This window comes from Falco rusticolus, chromosome 3 (genome assembly GCF_015220075.1).
Source record: "Falco rusticolus isolate bFalRus1 chromosome 3, bFalRus1.pri, whole genome shotgun sequence".
In the NCBI taxonomy this organism is placed as follows: Eukaryota; Metazoa; Chordata; class Aves; order Falconiformes; family Falconidae; genus Falco; species Falco rusticolus.
The window spans coordinates 7,013,101-7,031,346 of NC_051189.1; the positions used below are offsets into that span (position 1 = coordinate 7,013,101).

General features: G+C 38.5%; 1 long non-coding RNA gene across 1 annotated transcript; it reads right to left on the minus strand.

The window, feature by feature from the left end:
• Positions 1-628: 628 nt before the first annotated feature.
• On the minus strand, positions 629-17,607 carry LOC119144427. The gene is made up of 3 exons (XR_005103126.1): positions 17,529-17,607; positions 5,097-5,106; positions 629-640 (listed from the first exon to the last, which is right to left on the minus strand). It is a non-coding gene; the product is annotated as an uncharacterized LOC119144427 (long non-coding RNA).
• Between the last annotated feature and the right edge of the window lie 639 nt (positions 17,608-18,246).

Here is an 18,246-nt window from a genome sequence, read left to right on the forward strand (position 1 = left end):
TACTTTAAAGGGGGGGGGGGGGGAGCACTGAAAATTTAAAGTTCACGCATCACTGGAATATTGCAGGCTTGGTATGGAATAGCCAAGTACGCAATGTGATACTACTGAAGACTCAACTAACTGAAGAAATTGTCAAGTGGTCTTCTGAAAATAAGAATCACAATAGCAGTGAAATGGGACAGGCAGACCTTCCTGAAAGGGAACAAAGAATGATGGCAGCAAACCTTTTCTTGATCTTCCCTCCTTCTTGCCCATGTTTTTTTTTAATTTCCTTAGGTACTGACATAGAAGTTTTATACCTGGTGTTCCCTAACTTTCCCCTTTCCTGGAATGTTATGTCTTCTGGTCTCTTACCTTCCTCGTCATTACTTTCATCGCTTCCACCTTTGACTTCACTCCTGTCCTTTTCCCTCTCTCTGGTTCTTTTCCCTCAGGCTTCTCAGGCCTTTTTCTCATCATACAATCTTAACCTTTCCTCATTTTGAAACAAAGAAAAATCCAGTGCAAGTTTCATTAACTTATGCCTTAACAGCTTCATCTTGCAACACGGCCTTCACAAAAGCCATCTCGCCCCATCCGTGTAATCTGGGAGTACTTCTGCAGAGCTGATGATTATATGCTATCATCTAGCTCACTTTTTCTCTCGATTCCCTCCTCAGTGCTTCCCCAGTTTCTGTTGTATCAAGCCTACATGATATGCCTTTACATCAGCTCTCCTGAACAGTTACATGCAGTAGTGACTCCCTGTCCCAAAACTCATCGGGACACAAAAACTTTTTGTGTGGACACCAGATGTGAAAACAGAAGATAAGCAAGAAAGTCCTTTTTTCTTTCATGCATACATGGTTCTCCCATCAAGACTCAGACACATTTATGGTTTGGAGCTATGAAAAATGCAGGTTCATGGCCCAAGTCCTATTTTAGACAGTGTGGAAATGTTACCTATTCTTCGAGGTAAACAAGAATAATTTAATTTCTTCTGTCATGCATTTTGAATGGATGCTCCTCTGTCTTGTGCATAGTGGTTATGATCAAGACAACAGACAAAAAGAAGTTTCACACTAGCCAGTAGAAATACAGATTTTTGCCTAATGTATTTTGCAAATACCAAACTTTAAAAATTGAATCACATAACAAAAATCTAGTGAGATTTGAAATGACACTATGTAATTTGAAGATAAACTGATATAGCTATGTAGATTAAACAGATGTTATCTGGCAAATTATGTTCATAGCTAGGGACTTCTGAAGCCAAATAATCTAATAGGATACAATAACTCAGTCAGTTTAATACTATGGTAGTCTTAGCAAAAGCTTGTGTAAAGTTTGTAGAACTATGAATTTTGTGTTTAATTGTAAGAAAAAAAGAAAAGAATTAAATAACTATGCCCTGACTATCTGTTCAGATCAGAGAAACTCATTTTTCTCTAAAACTTGAGAGACATATTAGTGCTTTGCCTCAGTGAATGAAACTTATTTTTATTGTAAAGTACTGAACTGTTAGTGTCATAAAGAAACAAGAGCGAAATAAAAATATGAAAATAAAGAGGAATAAGAAATATGAAAAAAGGTGAAACATTGTCAGTTACAGTGAGTAGGAGATAAGTAAATATTCTCATATATCAGGGCATACTCAGCGTTTTACTGAGGAGAATTAAAAGGGCCACAGAATTTGGTCTAATTATACACAGAAGTATAGATTAAGTGATTACTATTTTCATAGTAATTTTGACAATATAATAAAAAACATGTTAAGGCAGTTGCATTAAGCAGAATAGTGACAGGATGCTTTCAAAAGCAAGTGGAGACTTGTTTCATTTGTGGAGTATATTGAGGTTTCAGTTTGCTATGAGCAACACTAAGGCTTTCTGGTTTGACATGGGATTTTTTGCCTAGTGCAATACCATGTAATACCTCAGCAAAAGAGAATTAATTGTTGCTACTTCCGTTTGTCATCTCAGCAGCCTGTGAGTGCTGGCAGTGCCTCAGTTTACACACTGACAAGGTGGGAGGGCTCCCTGGAGTGCAGCTTTTACTTGCAAGACGCTGACATTTGTGCCTTCTCCTGTAGGTTCGGGTTTCAGGTGAGGAACAGTTAGCACAGGGTTGTTTTCATGTGACTGTAGTGATATGACAGATTCAGCACTGATGCTAGAGTATGGATCTGAGGAAGATCTTTACAGAGGTGAACACAAAGCATCAAAGAAACTCTCATATGAGGTCCCATCAGGAAAGGGACTCCGCCAGTTCAGAAATTAGTTGTAATTGTGATCTAAGAGGCTGCAACTTCACAGTGCTGCAGGTACCAGTATAAGAAATTAAATATTTACAAGTTGAAGAAAAGTGGTGCAAGAATCAACTTTGAGGCAAGCATTGACGTGTTTATTCAAAATAGATACTGCTGGTGTGTGTGAAGTCACAAATTGCTTGAAGTTGATGCAGTGACTTATTTGTCACTCATGAACTCATAAGCTCAACCCAAGGAACCATCAACTTTATTTTCTTGATCTTTCTTCAAGGCAAGTGGTGGTGCAACAGCAGTGCATCTTTGCCGTATGACTGGTGCCATCTGAAGTGATCAGTGGTTTATTGACTGAATAAGGTATATTCTTATTCTTTTCATTATTTTATGACCTACTCTCCAGTGCCCTGACCTATAGAAACAAAATGTGAAATTAAAGCACCTCACAGAACAAATTGTAGTTGCAAAGATTGCACTGGAATAGTTGACAGGTTTTGGTACAGTAGGATAGAAGCTAGTTACACAACTATTTAGAGGTCAGTGACTAATGCCATCCATGTTACCACTGCAGGTTTTCGCTGCAAAATGTGTGTAGGTGAGACTTTTCCTTAGTAGAAACCAAGGAAATTCATCTGCTTTTTGCTCCTGTCAGAGCCCTGGGCAGGTCTCCCCCTCCTGCCTCTCCTGGTACTGGGATGCCTGGGCTTAGGGCCATATTGCAGCTGTCTGGTCTTGAGACACCTCAGCAGGGGCCTCCCCCTGCACTCAGGAGCCACCTTGGAGCCCTGGCCATCCGCCCCTCCACTGCCCCAGCCGCGGGCATCATTGCCTCCGTCCACTGCCTCAACGACCCAGTCTGCTGTACTGAGAAATTTTGTAGTGCTATGTTAAGAAAATTTTAAAAGTTACAGAATACAGTTCTGTGCTGAGCTTGTCAACCCCAAACCTAAATGGGAACAGATTGCTTACTGAAGGCATATTAAACATAGATGTAATCTGTAGCTCAGGAAATTAATTGATTTTTGAAAGCTGGGAGAGTATATTGAGAAAAAAAATAATTACAGTGTTTGACTTGTTATTATACCTTTCTCTAAGCATCCTGATTTTAAACTGTTAAATGTAGAGTGGGATGGATCTTTCCATTTGACCCAATATGGGCATTTCTGTGGTTTACAGTAGTACAGGTGGGAGTCTCAGTACACTGCTGCTGCTCCGGTGGAAGGGCAGAGATCACGTACCGGCATGAAGATGAGTTGTTTCAGCTCTCCAAATACTATGTGCTTCTTTGGCATACTCTGATGATGTACTAAATGCGGCCATTTTGTACTTTTTTTGGTATCCAGTGTCTGGTCTGGTAGACCATATCTCACGCATTCCTTCTTTTCATGAGGATGCCCCACCCTGTGAATGGTCATCCACTGGCAGTGCAACAGAAATACAAAATGCTGAAAAATATATACATAGGTTTCTTGTCTAAAATAATAAACAGTGAATAATGGCTGATGTTTTAAAACTTGTATTGGCTCAGCATTACTTTATTTCATATTTAAAGTATGCATTCAGTGAGGTAAGAATTTCAGGTGAAAAAAGTGACCCCAGAACTCCTCTCCCACAAGTCATTATGAAGAGGAGAAAGGAAAGAGAGAGAAAAAAAAAAAAATTACTTGTTAGCAAAATTTCTTACATCAATATGTATTAATCTTTCCTAGAAGTAAGTGATTTATCGGAAAATTCTGTGTAGAAAAACCAGCCTCCTTCTAAGGCAAGTTTGCATCCTTTTTTGTAAGAGGACTTTTTGTAATACACTGACTGACTGATACTCTATTCGTTTGTATTCAAGGAATAGAAAGGTTTTGCACTCTAAATGGATTTGATTTTGAAACTTTTTTCTCCCTAAGAATGTCACTGTTATATGATAAAGTTCTTTCTTCCCTTATTCTTATCTAATTTTACAAGTAGCAAAGGTGGGGAAGAAACCTCATCAATGTAGATTGTGTTCTAAGGCTTGGAACTGCAGCAACAAAATGTAGTATTTCCAAAAGCAAGACTTTTGTTGACATCAGACATGATATATGACTCATATTTCTGATGCAATTTTGCTTGTAATAACAATGCTAGAGGCTTAATTCATTAAGGTAGTTCTTCATTCTGTTCCGTTTCTACTCAGAAGTTCTTGAACATTTTACTGGAACCTTTCACTGGGACATCTGAGCTAGCCAAATACTGGTCTGCCACCATAGAGTTTAAATGCTTCTCCCAAACCAAAACCATACTCTCTGTCTCCCAAAACCATGCTCTCTGTCATACATGAGAGCATAACCAGAATCTGAAGTTATTCTTCATTAACTCATGTTGCAATGACATATTTTAGAGCTTTTTTGCCAAAACGCCTGTTTGGTATCATAGAAGCAGGCTGCTGAAGAAAGGATTAAATGAAAGAGAGCTGCATACTAAGCAACAGCTTTCACTATGTGGAAGATAAGTAAGAAATTAGTATCTAGAAAAGCTGGATGAAGCAAGAGGTTTATCAGAATTGGCAGTCTATTCAAATAAGCTTTTAAAAGATTCTTACTACAAAGTAATCTGCCTTTAAAAGAAAAAAAGAGAAAAAAAATTCTCTTAGTGTGAACAAACGCATGCTGTTTCAAAACACGGGAGTATAAGACCAAGACTTCTTAAAAAAATGTGTGAATCTGGGCTGAGCCAAGTTAAAAGTGAAGGTAAATTTGTAGTGGTGACATGTTCTAATGACACATGGCCCTACATCTTATTTTCCGGACCAATTTCAGCATATTCTAATATGCTTACGTCAAATTACAATGAATGAGATTTAGACTTCTTCCTCATTAAACACCCATGAAGGACTGCCAGGAACTCATTAAGCAGTCTACTTGGTTAGCACTCCTGCTATGTCTGCCTGTAGTACAGTTTATTTCAACTTGTTAGTTCCTGCTGTCAATAGCTGTGCCTCTCAAGCATTCTGTGGACAGATAAGGATGATAGGTCAATGTGAGCACTAAATAAAAAGAAAGGACAAAGATTTGTGCGAAGCATAAAGCATCATGTTTGCAAACGCTGAGAAAAGCTGTGTATTCTGGAGGTAATTCCAAATGCTTTTCATTCAGTCTGTGGGGTGCATGCTGCTTTCCTCAGTGGTCTTGAAGTAAAGCCATACTGTTTTGTCTGGACATAACCTAGGATCTGATTTCAACATATAAACATCCCAATTGCTCCATTTGTTTCTGGCAAATCAGGGTGAGAGTGCATAAACTTCTGTGTTTAGTAACACTGTTAGCCCTGCAAAGTTTTTAGTAACACTCACCTGTCTTAATTTAATTTTAAATGGCAGTACTCTGGAGTGGACACAGGACTGTACTGTGATGAGCAATACTGAAATTTCACAAGCAAAGTTTGATTCCTACCCTCAAAATGCAATAGCTTAAACCTAAACTACTAAATAGCATCTGTTTTAGCTGATCTCTGGAGTCAACATTGGTTTAATTTTTAAGGATATTGAACTGACAAAACCAAGCAGTTCAGAAGTTTCAAACTGAAAAACTTGATTTTTTTTTTCAAATTACATTTTATTATCCTGTTTGTTGCAATAACCTTCTTAAGACAGTCAGAAGAAACTTCAGTTTATCAAAAAGAAGATGTCCCAATTGACTCCACCCAAATTTATAAGACAAAAATTATCTTGGAAATTCTGACTTTTGCTTCGATTCAGGAAAATATTTTCTAATCATGAACATATTAACTTGACTGGAAAATAACTGTCCTAATGCTGTATTCCATTGCTATTGTAATGGTAAATTATAACAGGATGAGACAAAAACCTAAGTTCCCTGCTTGAACAAAGGGTTGGACTAGATGATCTTGAGAGGCTTCTTCCAACCTCAATCATCTGTGGTTCTGTGAAGTTTTAACAAATAGATAATGGCCTTTATATCTGGTACTGTGTACTAATTGCCATTGTAATCAATTCCATTGTCAAAGACTAGAGGTTATTAGCTGTGTGGATGGGAAATCATATTTGTCCTTGTGATTTCACTGAGCAGTCATCTAGCTTCTGTTAACGTGCATCTCCATTTCATATCTATTTTCTTTCTTTCTTGTTTGGTCTGAGCTGTGGGATTGCAGCTGGCCAGTCAGCTTTTAGTAATAGCTGCTCAGCAGGAAACTTTTGGTAGATCATTTTTTTGAGAGGTAAGTAAAAAACTTCATTTTTCTTTCATGGCTATGATTGATGGTGATGAACTGCATCTGTTCATTAGGAAACTGGGAGAATGATAAGGAATATTGAATCTTCCACAAATGGGAAAGACATTGTATTTTTAGGACCTCAGTGTGTGCTGGACAAAACTTACTTGCAATCCATATTTGAACAAGCATCTGTTACTTGGATTGTGTTTTACAGAGAGCTATAACCATGGCAAACCTCTCAAAATCTGGATTGAAGGAGGTTTAATACTAATCAGACCTTCAGAGTTGTTGGGAATCTAAACAGTTTTAAATGGTGTGCAAAGATCTTGTTGATCATTCTGCAGACTGCATTCAGTTACACCACAACAGAGCATTATTCATACTCCCAACAGGCCTGGTGTGTATTCATGCATATGTGTGTGAGTATCTCAGTGTTGTGGCTTAATCCCAGCCAATAACTAAGTATCACGCAGCCTCTTTCTCCCTTCCCTCCCTCTCTCCCGCAGTGTGATAGGGAAGAGAATCAGGACAAGGTACAACTTTGGTTGAGATAAGAACCATTTAATAGTTGGAATAAAGTAATAATAAATAAATAAATAAATTTATTAATTAAAAGCACTAATAATTCTAATGAAGAGGAGAGGGAGAGAGAGAAATAAAAGCTAAGGGAAAAAAACCCCAAGCGATGCACAATACAGTTGCTCACCACCCACTGACCAATGCCCAGCCAGTCCCAAAGCAGTGATCAGGAAGCCTCAGCCAACACCCCCAAGTTTACATACTCAGCATGACATTCTGTGGTATGGAGTATCCCTTGGTCGAGTTTGTATCAGCCGTCCTGGCTCTGCTCCCTCCCGGCTTCTTGTGCCCCTCCTCCCTGGCAGAGCTTGGGAAACTGAGGAGTCCTTGACATAGGGTAAGAACTACTTCGCAACAACTAAACCATCATCGTGTCATCAACATTATTCTCACACTAAATCCATAACACAGCACTGTACCAGCTACTAAGAAGAAAATGAACTGTACCCCAGCTGAAACCAGGACACTAAGACCTACAAGGTCACCTTTTCCTAGTTACTAAGTAATGCAAACCTTTTTGTTATGCATTGTTAGCTTGTATTCCTATTTACCTATGCTATTGTGCATGTTTGCTTGTTTATTTTTTAATTTCCCCTGCAGGCATTTTCTTTTGCCTGTAGGTGTTTCCTGGATAAGTCGGTTTCACCACACTGGTGACATATCTCATCTTTAGAGTTGACTATCCAACTACATCTTTTACATCCTCAAGCACTTGACATTTGTGTTTGGAAGTATCAAGAATTTTGTACGTTTTTATGGGTGGATTCAGCAGCTGGGAGTCCTCAGCTTCCCTGCACTTTTGCTTTCTTACACAAAAACCTGAATGTAGAAATAAGAACCTTTTCTATATCACATTTGATAGTTCACAAGGATCTTCTCATTAAACACGCGTGACATTTGCAGTGGTCAGTGAGACTCTTTAGGGCAACCATAAACTCTGAAGACATTTTTCTTTCTTCTTAGATCATGCTAGAGTCATGTAGAAGTTGGGCACCAGGGAAGGGGCTGCCCACAAATTTTTATTAAAACTAGTGAACAACAATTTTTGAAGTTTGTCTTTTCTAAGGACACATTTTTCTCATTAAGAAGGAAAAATTGTCCTTGTCTTCCAAAACAAATGAACCCACTTTAGAGTAACAAAATCCTTCTCTTCATTCACTTTACTCATGGGAGCCATCCAATAATTCTCAGTTTAGCCTACTATGGTGAGTTGTTTCCACTAAACACAAAGCTGAAAAACAAGTCATCTAATGCAAGGTCCTTAAACAAAAATGATTTTTGTAAAATAACCATTTGTATTAAAAAAGGTCCCTAAGCAAAAATTATACAGATAATTTTCAGATACAATTTAAGGGATCCTATGTTTGTTCACTCAAATAATGCATCCATTTCTTAACATAAGCATAGTTGTACTAAATATAAAGTTCATGTAGTCCATTAAGCTGTTTCCAGTGATGCTTATTAGCAGACTGTGAAAAATACTTCCATGGTATTCTGTCCTAGCCTCCAGCAATCTGCAGCTCAAGGTCAAGTTGAACCAGAGGCAGTACTTGAATTTAAAAATCTTTGTCAGATTATTTCTTGAAGAGCTTTCCTAACCATTCTTATTTTGAAAAATAGTTCCTTGTTCTTGTATCTTTGTTATACCCATCCTTTTCTATTTAGGTCTTTAAAAATTAATGATTAAAAAATAGCAAGTCCTCTTAGATGTATAATTCTAAGAACATGTAAATGTGTTCTCATTTGTTTGAGAATTTAAATACTATATTCTTTTTGCCTTTTTTTCCCTTTCTTTCCTCCATAAAATTACAAGTAGCAGAAAGGCTGTTATGTTTGCTGAGTCCTAGTAAAAAACATTCATGTAAGTTGAGCTTAACAGTAATTAAACAGCATGTGAACATATGAAGCAGTGAAACTATATTTGCCAAATTAAGATCATATGATCTTAATTCCCTTCAGGGGAAATGGCCCAATAGTGAGTATCTTGAAACTTACCCTGCAGTTTCCAAGTGTCTAGCTGAATTTGTAACTACAGGTGCTAGAATGACATCTGTCCTGGCAAACAAAAGTCAGATTTAAGTATTGTAATATGCAGTATAGGCATTCATTATGGATTTACCTAATCCACCCTCCTCTCTACTCCTATTTCTATCCTCTTTCTAGGTCTCTAAATTTTTACATGCTTGGGTTTTGTTTTTACCTGAAGTTATATTTCAGAGGTCATCTTTTGCTGCAGGTGAAACTGGTAATCTGTTTCCTTCTCAGGCTGTGAAACATAGGAGCCTTTGTGCATCAGGTGGAGATAACAGAGATAACCAAGAGACACAGCAGTTTGTGCAGCAGTTCACACAGATGGGTGCACAGAATGGGCCAGCAAATGTACAGAACAACGTATACACCCTCAGCAAAGTGCCATGGGGCATGGTCCCCAGAAGGAATTGAAATCACTTTCCCTGTAACATCAGAGGCCTTGACCAACAGTCAGCTCCTGAGGGAGGGCGCAGCTCTGCGGTTCTTGGGCTGCAGGTGTGCCTGGCACCTCCCACAGAGGCTAAGGCAGCAGGAGATGGTCTCCCAGCCTGAAGCAGATGTACAAGTTGAGGCTACGTGTCACCAGCTGAAGGAGATGTGGGAGGAGATCAGCAGACTGTGCAGCATCAGAGATAAAAGCTTCACTGGATCTTCTCTGAGACCCTGCAGTTCCAAGAGGCTAAAATCCCAGCTGGAGGAGCAGGCAGAGTCTGTGTATATCAGGTTGGGAAATGGAGATTCCTGTGGTGGCAAAAGACTGGATGTTTGTAGTTTCTGCCATCAGGAGGAAGGCTGCTGCCCCATCTGAAGACTTGCAGATGCAGAAGAGGTTTAGTGGCCTTCCAGGAGATGAGCTGCTGGGAACTCCATCAGTTGAGTCCTCCAAGCTATCTGAGCCTGAGCCACGCATGAGCATCAGGAGGGAGTGGTGAGTGGTAGCAGAGGGAGACTTTCTGCTGCAGAGAGCAGAGGCTGCCATCTGTCAGTCTGTCACCTGGAGACATTTGCTGCTTGCTTGAGGGTTGGAGGTAGGATGATGTTGAAAGACTGTCAAGACAATGTTATGCAGATGTCCCTTACATCAGGAAGAAGTAGATGAGCCCTTCTTCGGACAGCTAGAAGAAGCACCATGTTCATAGGCGCTGGTCTTCATGGGGGACTTCAACCACCATGACATCTGCTGGAGGGCAACACTGCAGAGCACAAGCTACCCAGGAGGTTTCTGGAGTGCACTGATGACAAGGTGATTGAAGTGCTGCTGAGGGAGATGTAATGCTGTACCTAATACAAAAAGCAATCCTGAAAGAGTATAGCTACTTTATATATTTCAACCAACCTTTGAAGAGATTGTATCTCTTCTACTCTTCCAGTAATATATATACATCTATTTTAATTTACTAAAATCATCCTAGGAAATCTGGCTAAAATTGATTTATGAGGGACAAAGATTTGTTATCATCTATTTTCTCTTCCATTCAACTGTTCTCATGGTAGTTGTCATAGTGTATTAATATTTGCAGTCTTTCAGTGCCACAGGTTTGATACATTCATGCCTAAACTGTTATCCATCCTTTGACATACTTTGTGTGATTTTATCTTAAGACAAATAACCTTTATGAATCTTGGATAAGATATAACTGATAACTTCAATTTTCTCTTGAACATTTCTGCTTATTTCGTGCACATTTCAAAGGGAAAATATGACACGAATTAGGTGGGTTTATGGTATGTCGTACATGGCTTTATTTTCTAGCAAGAAAGACCAGTCAAGAATCAAAATGGGCAGACTGAAAAGGTTCAGAAATGGCTGTTGTATATGTATCAACACACAGTTTCTGATTGTCACAATTATTACACTTTTCTGATTATGAAACTGTCTTCTTCAAAATGACTTAAAAGTACATGCCAAAAAGGGAGACAAATGCAGAGGGTCTGTCTTGTTAAAGTTAAAGACCATTCTTCATCATTAAGAAAAGGAAAAAAAATAAATTTAAGCAATTTTATATTTTTATGTGTTGGTGCTAATTTTGTTGAACTGAGAATGATTTAGTGAGGCTAGATTACAAGATCACCATGACAACTAACTTTTCCAAATCAATCTGAAGCTATTTATGTTTATACCTGTTTTTTTTAACATGCCAGACAATGGACAGTTAAAATACTGCGGTATGGAAACATAATGTAATATATTTGAGGGAGACTGTGTCTAAAATGTCATTTCCTAGATTACAGTGATCATTAGCTGAATCTGTCCTAGAAAGCAAACTGTGGTCTGATGCTTAGTCAACTGTGTCCAATTTTCCAACTACTTGCACACCTAAATATCATTTTATATTGTAAAGTGACAGATAAATATGTCAAAAGAGGAAATTTGAATTTTAAAATATTAATTTAAGGCACAGCAGTGTCAGATTTATTGTTTTCAGTCCATAATCATGATCTGATTGCCAAACTCATATTTTTCATGCATGTCAAATTTGTCCTAAACATTTTCTTTTGCTAGCATTGGGAAGGAAAAAAAAATAAAAAAAGAGATAGTTGATGATAAAGATATAGCAATAAAGAAAAAAAATGCACTGCAAAACTCCAAAATGTGCTAAGTTATGCTATTTTATTTTTCCTTGCATGAATACAATTGACGTTAGTATTCATAGCTAAATTCTGTCTATGTCATATTTACATCAATGGAAATATTGTACATGAATCTAATGATGAATCTTGCCCTCTCACAAATGCTTGTGATCTCCTTCTTTGAAAGTAGTAAGACAGGTGTATGTACTCCAGAGGAAAGACTGTTTTATTTTGCTTACTGTAACAGAATTTTTTCTTTCCCCAGTGCTAGATTTAAAGATATATATTAAAAAGAACCAAAATACTAAACCCCTACACTCTTTATATAAGTGTTAAAGTTCCTGAACTTAAGTTTTTTCTGCCTTCTATTTCTCTCTTCTAGGCACTACTGGAAACTTTTTTGCTTTCTTAACCTTGGCGCAGACTGAGTACTCCTTCAACTATTGCTTGAAATAGAAGACGTTTAACTTTTATAACAAATGTGGCAGGATATATGGGATAACAGCTCCTCATATGATGCAACATGATCCAGTTTGACCTACCACAGCTGTCATGTTAGTGCAAATTGAAAGAAATGCCACACTGGGGCTAAAAGCAGCTACAAGCAGATAATTGCCCATGAAATGTGTGCTTTTCCTGTCTCCAGTGGATTGATGAGGAAAAAGAATCCCTTGAATCTGCCAGAACACCTCTATTATTGGACTGATGGGATAAAGAAGGCTTTATGAAGAAGAGGCCTATTGCAATATTTAGCTCCAGTTGAAAGCAATTGTTTTCAAATGAATGAACTGATTATGTTAGGGGCCTCTACCAATTTTACTCTCTGCAGTCAAGAATTAACTTTCATAGCCATCACTTCACTTTCAAAACAAATCATCCTTGATATCAAGGTCCTTGGCAGTATTACAGGAATTGTACTTCTAGGGAGAGAGATTGTTCTTGAAGAATTTCTCTGTTGCAATAGTTGTAATAAGTATACCTAACAGCTTGCAGCAGTTTTCCCTACAGTAATTCTCTTTAATTTTCTTTTTCCCTACCTAAGTACTTCTATGCCAACTTACTGAAAACCCTCACAAGAAAAAAATAGTGTTTCAATTTGTGGAAAAATAATTACCATTTAACAGCAATATCCATCTGCATTTTTTGTTTAAGACTGATGCAGTAAAATATTCCAGGGCAGTGATAAAAATTCAAATACTCTATCTGCACCTGTGTGTAGAATCATCATGAAGGTAAGGGCTTTTTTCTTTTTTTGTTAATCCTTGATCACATTACCCTTGATGAAAGCTTTGTTTTCTCCATTCTACTTCTTTTTGTTTGGTTGCTTGGTAAATTTATTAGTACATTAATTAATACTGTCAGATTTAAAGGAGTATTTTAGCATGGCTGGGACCAAGTTGATGGGGATCTAGTTCTGCTTCTGTTTTGCTAGTTATCATTGGTAAAGTGAAATTAAATCTGATCTCCAGCTATGACCAGAACCTACTAAATTTTCAATACCCATTGTCTAAGTAAAAATTAGATTCTGGCATAATACTTCAAATTACGCTATCAGATAACCCATTTCTTTGAATGCTGTAAAACCAGCTTCTTTGAATGCTGTAAAACTTAAAATGGAGGAAGGCATAGTACAGGAGGAAAGAGCTCAAAATGGTGTTAAAAGTTCAGTTACCTCAAAGCCGATTCAGCTATATGCTGTGTATCTATAGTATTCTTAAAAGGTTTTGATAATATATATTCCAGATCTCTGCTGCAGCATATGCTAGTGCTTACTTATCATTAGAAACAATTATACATTCATTCATTCAAGTATTCATGTTGATAAAGAAGTGTGAAGGATTTGTATTGTTACTGGAGATGGGACAAGAGCAGTTCTTTTCCTGTCTTAGAAGCAGCAGTTATTTATAAATTATCAGTTCTGTCACTGTCCCTTCTCTAGAAATTATTCCAGTTCTTTCAATCTTTCCTCGTAAGTGAAAGTCCCTAGATCTATGACCACTTACTGCTATATCCCTGTATTTTTCGGTAGACAATTTCTCACAAAGTCTCCACAGAAAGTTCTTACTCTTTTGTCTGGTATTTCATATCTCTCTGCTTTCTCTTTTTCATTCTTCTTAAAGCCTTTAATATGTGAATAGTTGGCCAACTTTCAGTTTTCTCCAAGAGTTCTCTTTTTTTGCTCCATGTGTCCTAGAGGTAAACAGCATTTCAGTCCCTAGGAGAGAGCATCATATATTTATTTAAAGAATGTGTGCAAGGTTGCAGATTGAAAAAATGTTAGGCGTAGCAAACAGCCAAGACTACCTATTAAAAGAAATACAGGTTTCTCAGATGACAACCTCATAAAAGTAGAGAAACTGAAGAAGAGCAGGGGCGTTTTTTTGCTGGTAAAGAAGTCATTTTTTTACTCCTTTTAAACTCGCTTCCTCAGAAGACAGGCTTGGACATGTATGTAAAGAAAGGATTTGCTAGCACCTACGGAGCGATTAGAGGGTTAGTGGTTAAAAGGACCCTCTTTCATCCCAAAATGTGAATGGAACTTCCTGTCCTACTGGTAGCAATTCCTTAGGCAGTTGATAAGGTAGCCCTCATTCCTGTCCTAGCTGTTGGGACCGGGTGAAGCTATGTAAGCAATGCCTCCGTCATACCTTCACCAAGATAAAAGGTCAAAAGGACACATGATGTTGGAGACAAGGCTCATGGCTGGAGCTACAGTCCACTAAAACCCTGTTAATCACAGACAGATTTTCCTGCCCTTCCTTTCTTTGTGCGTACTCTGACATAATTGCAAGGATAAAGACTTAAGCTGTAGGCTGGGCATAACCCAGTTTTGTCTACACTTTCAAAGAGTGCTGAGCCAGTCCTGTTTTTTTCAGTGCTGTTTTAAGACTATCTAATTAAGTGTGACAGATACCTGATTACGGTTGGTTTTGTTTTATGCTGACCTCTTGTCAGAGCTGCATCATTTAAAACTCTCTTTGATCCTCTGGATTTTGAGATATGTACAGCATTGTTCTTGACTCCCTCTTTCTCAAAACCCACACAGACTATGATCAGACATGTTGATTACAGATAATGTGTGTCAAATATAGAAATGTCGTACTACAGTGACACTGGGCTCTTAATACCTTAATTAGCAAGTCGGTTCCAAGCTCTGCACTTTCTGTGAAACAAGCTTTTCATTTTTAAGTTAACCTTTAAATGAGGTACTAATCTATGTTTTAATGACAATTGCAACAGTTCATTGCGTTTTATCCCCAAAGAAGCAATCGGTTCCATTACAATTCCATTTCAGAGTCTTTAGTTTCCCAGATTTTAATCACCTTTACTGAGTTTTAGTGGTGACTATGAGGTGAATAATTTATCATACTCTAAACAGAGGAAAAGAAGCAGAGTAAATGATCCTTCACAATTAGATTTAGAAGGTGACTTTAAAATCTTAGGGGATTGCCCAATATATTAAGAGTACTCAATTTAAAAATTTAATTAGAGAGGTAGAGCCTGATTTCATGTGTTATATGTGTACTTTAGGTTAACTCTGAAGGAGGTTTCATTAACATTTGCTTATTTCTATGCGTTTGTGGTTTTAAGATTTTCTTCTTTATAATGGGTCTGCTGTTTCCCTTTTTAGATAGATGTATGACTAAATACACTCAGATAAAAGAAATACAAAGCCATTAGTGAAAGGGCATATTTTTGGAGCAGTCAATTAGGATAGTCTGGTCTATTTAAATTCTAGCCAATTTATTTCCCGTACATATTTAATTTCTTAGAACAAGTTAGAGAAGTCAAGGACTCTATCAAGATTTCCTGAAGTCTTTTTCCTTACCTATTTTGCTTATCTTTTCTCTGTAAATTCTGCTTCTGAAAAAAACACTTTTTTTCTTCTTATTTTGTATTCCTAGCTTAAAATAAATCCACATTAATTGACCTTAAATCTTGCACTGTAGTATACAAACATACTTGTATTATATTTGAAAGAAAAGCATTTAAGATTATTATACCTGGGTCTTGCTGTTCAGTATTGTTTTTAAAGTTATCACATCTCTCTTCAACATTAAAAAAAAAATAGTCTGATGGTAAATCTTCAGTCACTGCAGGTTATTTTCTTACAGGAGGCTGAAAGCATGACATTCATTCAGAGCTGTTTTTTTGATGGTAAATATTAAGTGGTTTAAAATGAAGTCAAAGCTATGTATTTGTAGATAGATTCATAGAATCATTTAGATTAGAAAAGACCATTAAGATCATCAAGCCCAACTGTTAACCTACCATTGCCAAGTCCACTACTAAACCATGTCCCCAGGCACCATGTCTACACATCTTTTAAATACTTCCAGGGATGATGACTCAACCACTTCCCTGGGCAACCTGTTCCAATGCTTGACAACTCTTTCAGTGAAGAAATTTTTCTTAATATCCAATGTAAACCTCCCCTGGCACAACTTGAGTCCATTTCCTCTTGTCCTATGGCTTGTTATCTGGAAAAAGAGACCGACATCTCATTACAACCACGTTTCAGGGAGTTGTAGAGAGCAGTGAGATGTCCCCTGAGCATCCTTTTCTCCAGGCTAAACAACCCCAGTTCCCTCAGCTCTTCCTCATAAGACTTGTGCTCCAGACCCTTCACCAGCTTTGTTGCTTTTCTTTGGACACGCTCCAACACCTCCATGTCTGTCTTGTGGTGAGGGGCCCAAAACTGAACACAGTATTCAAGGTGTGGCCTCACCAGTGCTGAGTACAAGGGGACAATCACTTCCCTTGTCCTGCTGGCCACACTATTTCTGGTACAAGCCAGGATGCTATGGGCTTTCTTGGCCATGTGGGCACACTGCCAGCTCATATTCAGCCAGCTGTCCATCAGCATCTCCAGGTCCTTTTCTGCTAGCCAGCTTTCCAGCCACTCTTCCCCAAGCCTGCAGCATTGCATTGGGTTGTTGTGACCCAAGTGCGGGACCTGGCACTTCTTGCTGAACCTCATACAGTTGGCCTTTGCCTATAAATCCAGCCTGTCCAAATCCCTCTGTAGAGCCTTCCTACGCTTAAGCAGATCAACACTCCTGCCCAATGTGTTGTTGTCTGCAAACTTACTGAGGGTACACTCAGTGCCCTTGTCCAAATCATTGATAAAGATATTAAACAGGACTGGCCCCAATACTAAGCCCTGGGTGTCACTGAAATTGGGAACAAAACTCCTCAACACTAATGTACCATTAAGAATCAATCATTCCTTTATTGCAGTGCTGGATGCATGTGAAATCATTCCACCTAACGCACATGCCGTACATTACATTTAGGCAAGGTTATATAGACCATACGCATGTTCATACATTAGGATTTTGCAAGTGTCATACATATTCATTCATTTCCCAAGAATAGGTCGTATTATGGTAATTAAGCATTGCACATGCTCCTTACAGGTATTTAAGAAAACCTCTGGGGGTCTCAAACAGTAGTCGACCCTCTAGTTACAGTTGATTGAGAACTGGAACTCAATTACCTTTCCCTGTGTGGACTTGTTTTGACCACAATTCAACTTCTTTTGGCAAGCTTAGTTTAGTTCCTTCTTGGAATTATTGATTAACTTTCCCTTAACAATATAATGTTGCACAACTACTGTTTGATGGTAATTATCCATTATACTGAAACGAACAGTACATGGTGACACAGGGAATACCACTTGTTACTGGCTTCCAGCTGGATGTAACTCCACCACAAATCTTTGGGCCCAACTATCCAGCCAGTTTTTCATCCAGTGAAGAGTACACCTATCCAAGCCATGAGCAGCCAGTTTCTCTAGGAAAATGCTGCTGGAAATGGTGCTGAACAATTTACTAAAGTCCAGGTAGACAACATCCTCAGCCTTTCCTTCATCCACTAGGTGGGTCACCTTGTTGTAGACGATCAGGTTTGTCAATCAGGACCTGCCTTTCATAAGCACATGCTGGCTGGGCCTGATCAACTGGTTGTCCTGTATGCGCTGTGTAATGGCATTTAATGATTTGCTCCATAACCTTCCCCAGCGCCTAGGTCAGACCGACAGGCCTGTAGTTCCCTGGATTCTCCTTCCTGCCCTTCTTGTAGATGGGTGTCATGTTGGCTAACATCCAGCCTTCTGGGACCTTCCTGGTTAGCCAGGACTGTGGATGAATGATTGAAAGAGGCTCGGTGAGCTCTCCTGCCAGATCCCTCAGTACCCTCGAGTGGATCCCATCTGGCCCCATAGACATGTAGCTGGTTGCTGACCATTTCCCCTTGGATTGTGGGGGCTTCTTTCTGCTCCCCATCATTCTCTTCTAGCTCAAGGAGCTGGATACCCTGAGAGCAATTGCTCTTACCATTAAAGACTGATGCAAATAAGGCATTAAGTACCTCAGTCTTTTCCTCATGCTTTGTTACTATCTTTTCCCCCAAGTCCAAAAAAAGGATTAGTCCTCCTTTTTGTTACTACTGTGTTTATAGAAAATTTTTTACTGTGTTTTACAGCAGTAGCCAGATTAAGTTCTAGTTGGGCTTTGGCCCTTCCAGTTTTCTCCCTGCATAACCTCAAAATGTCCTTGTAATCCTCTTGAGCTGCCTGCCCCTTCTTCCAAAGGTCATAAATTCTCCTTTTTTTCCTC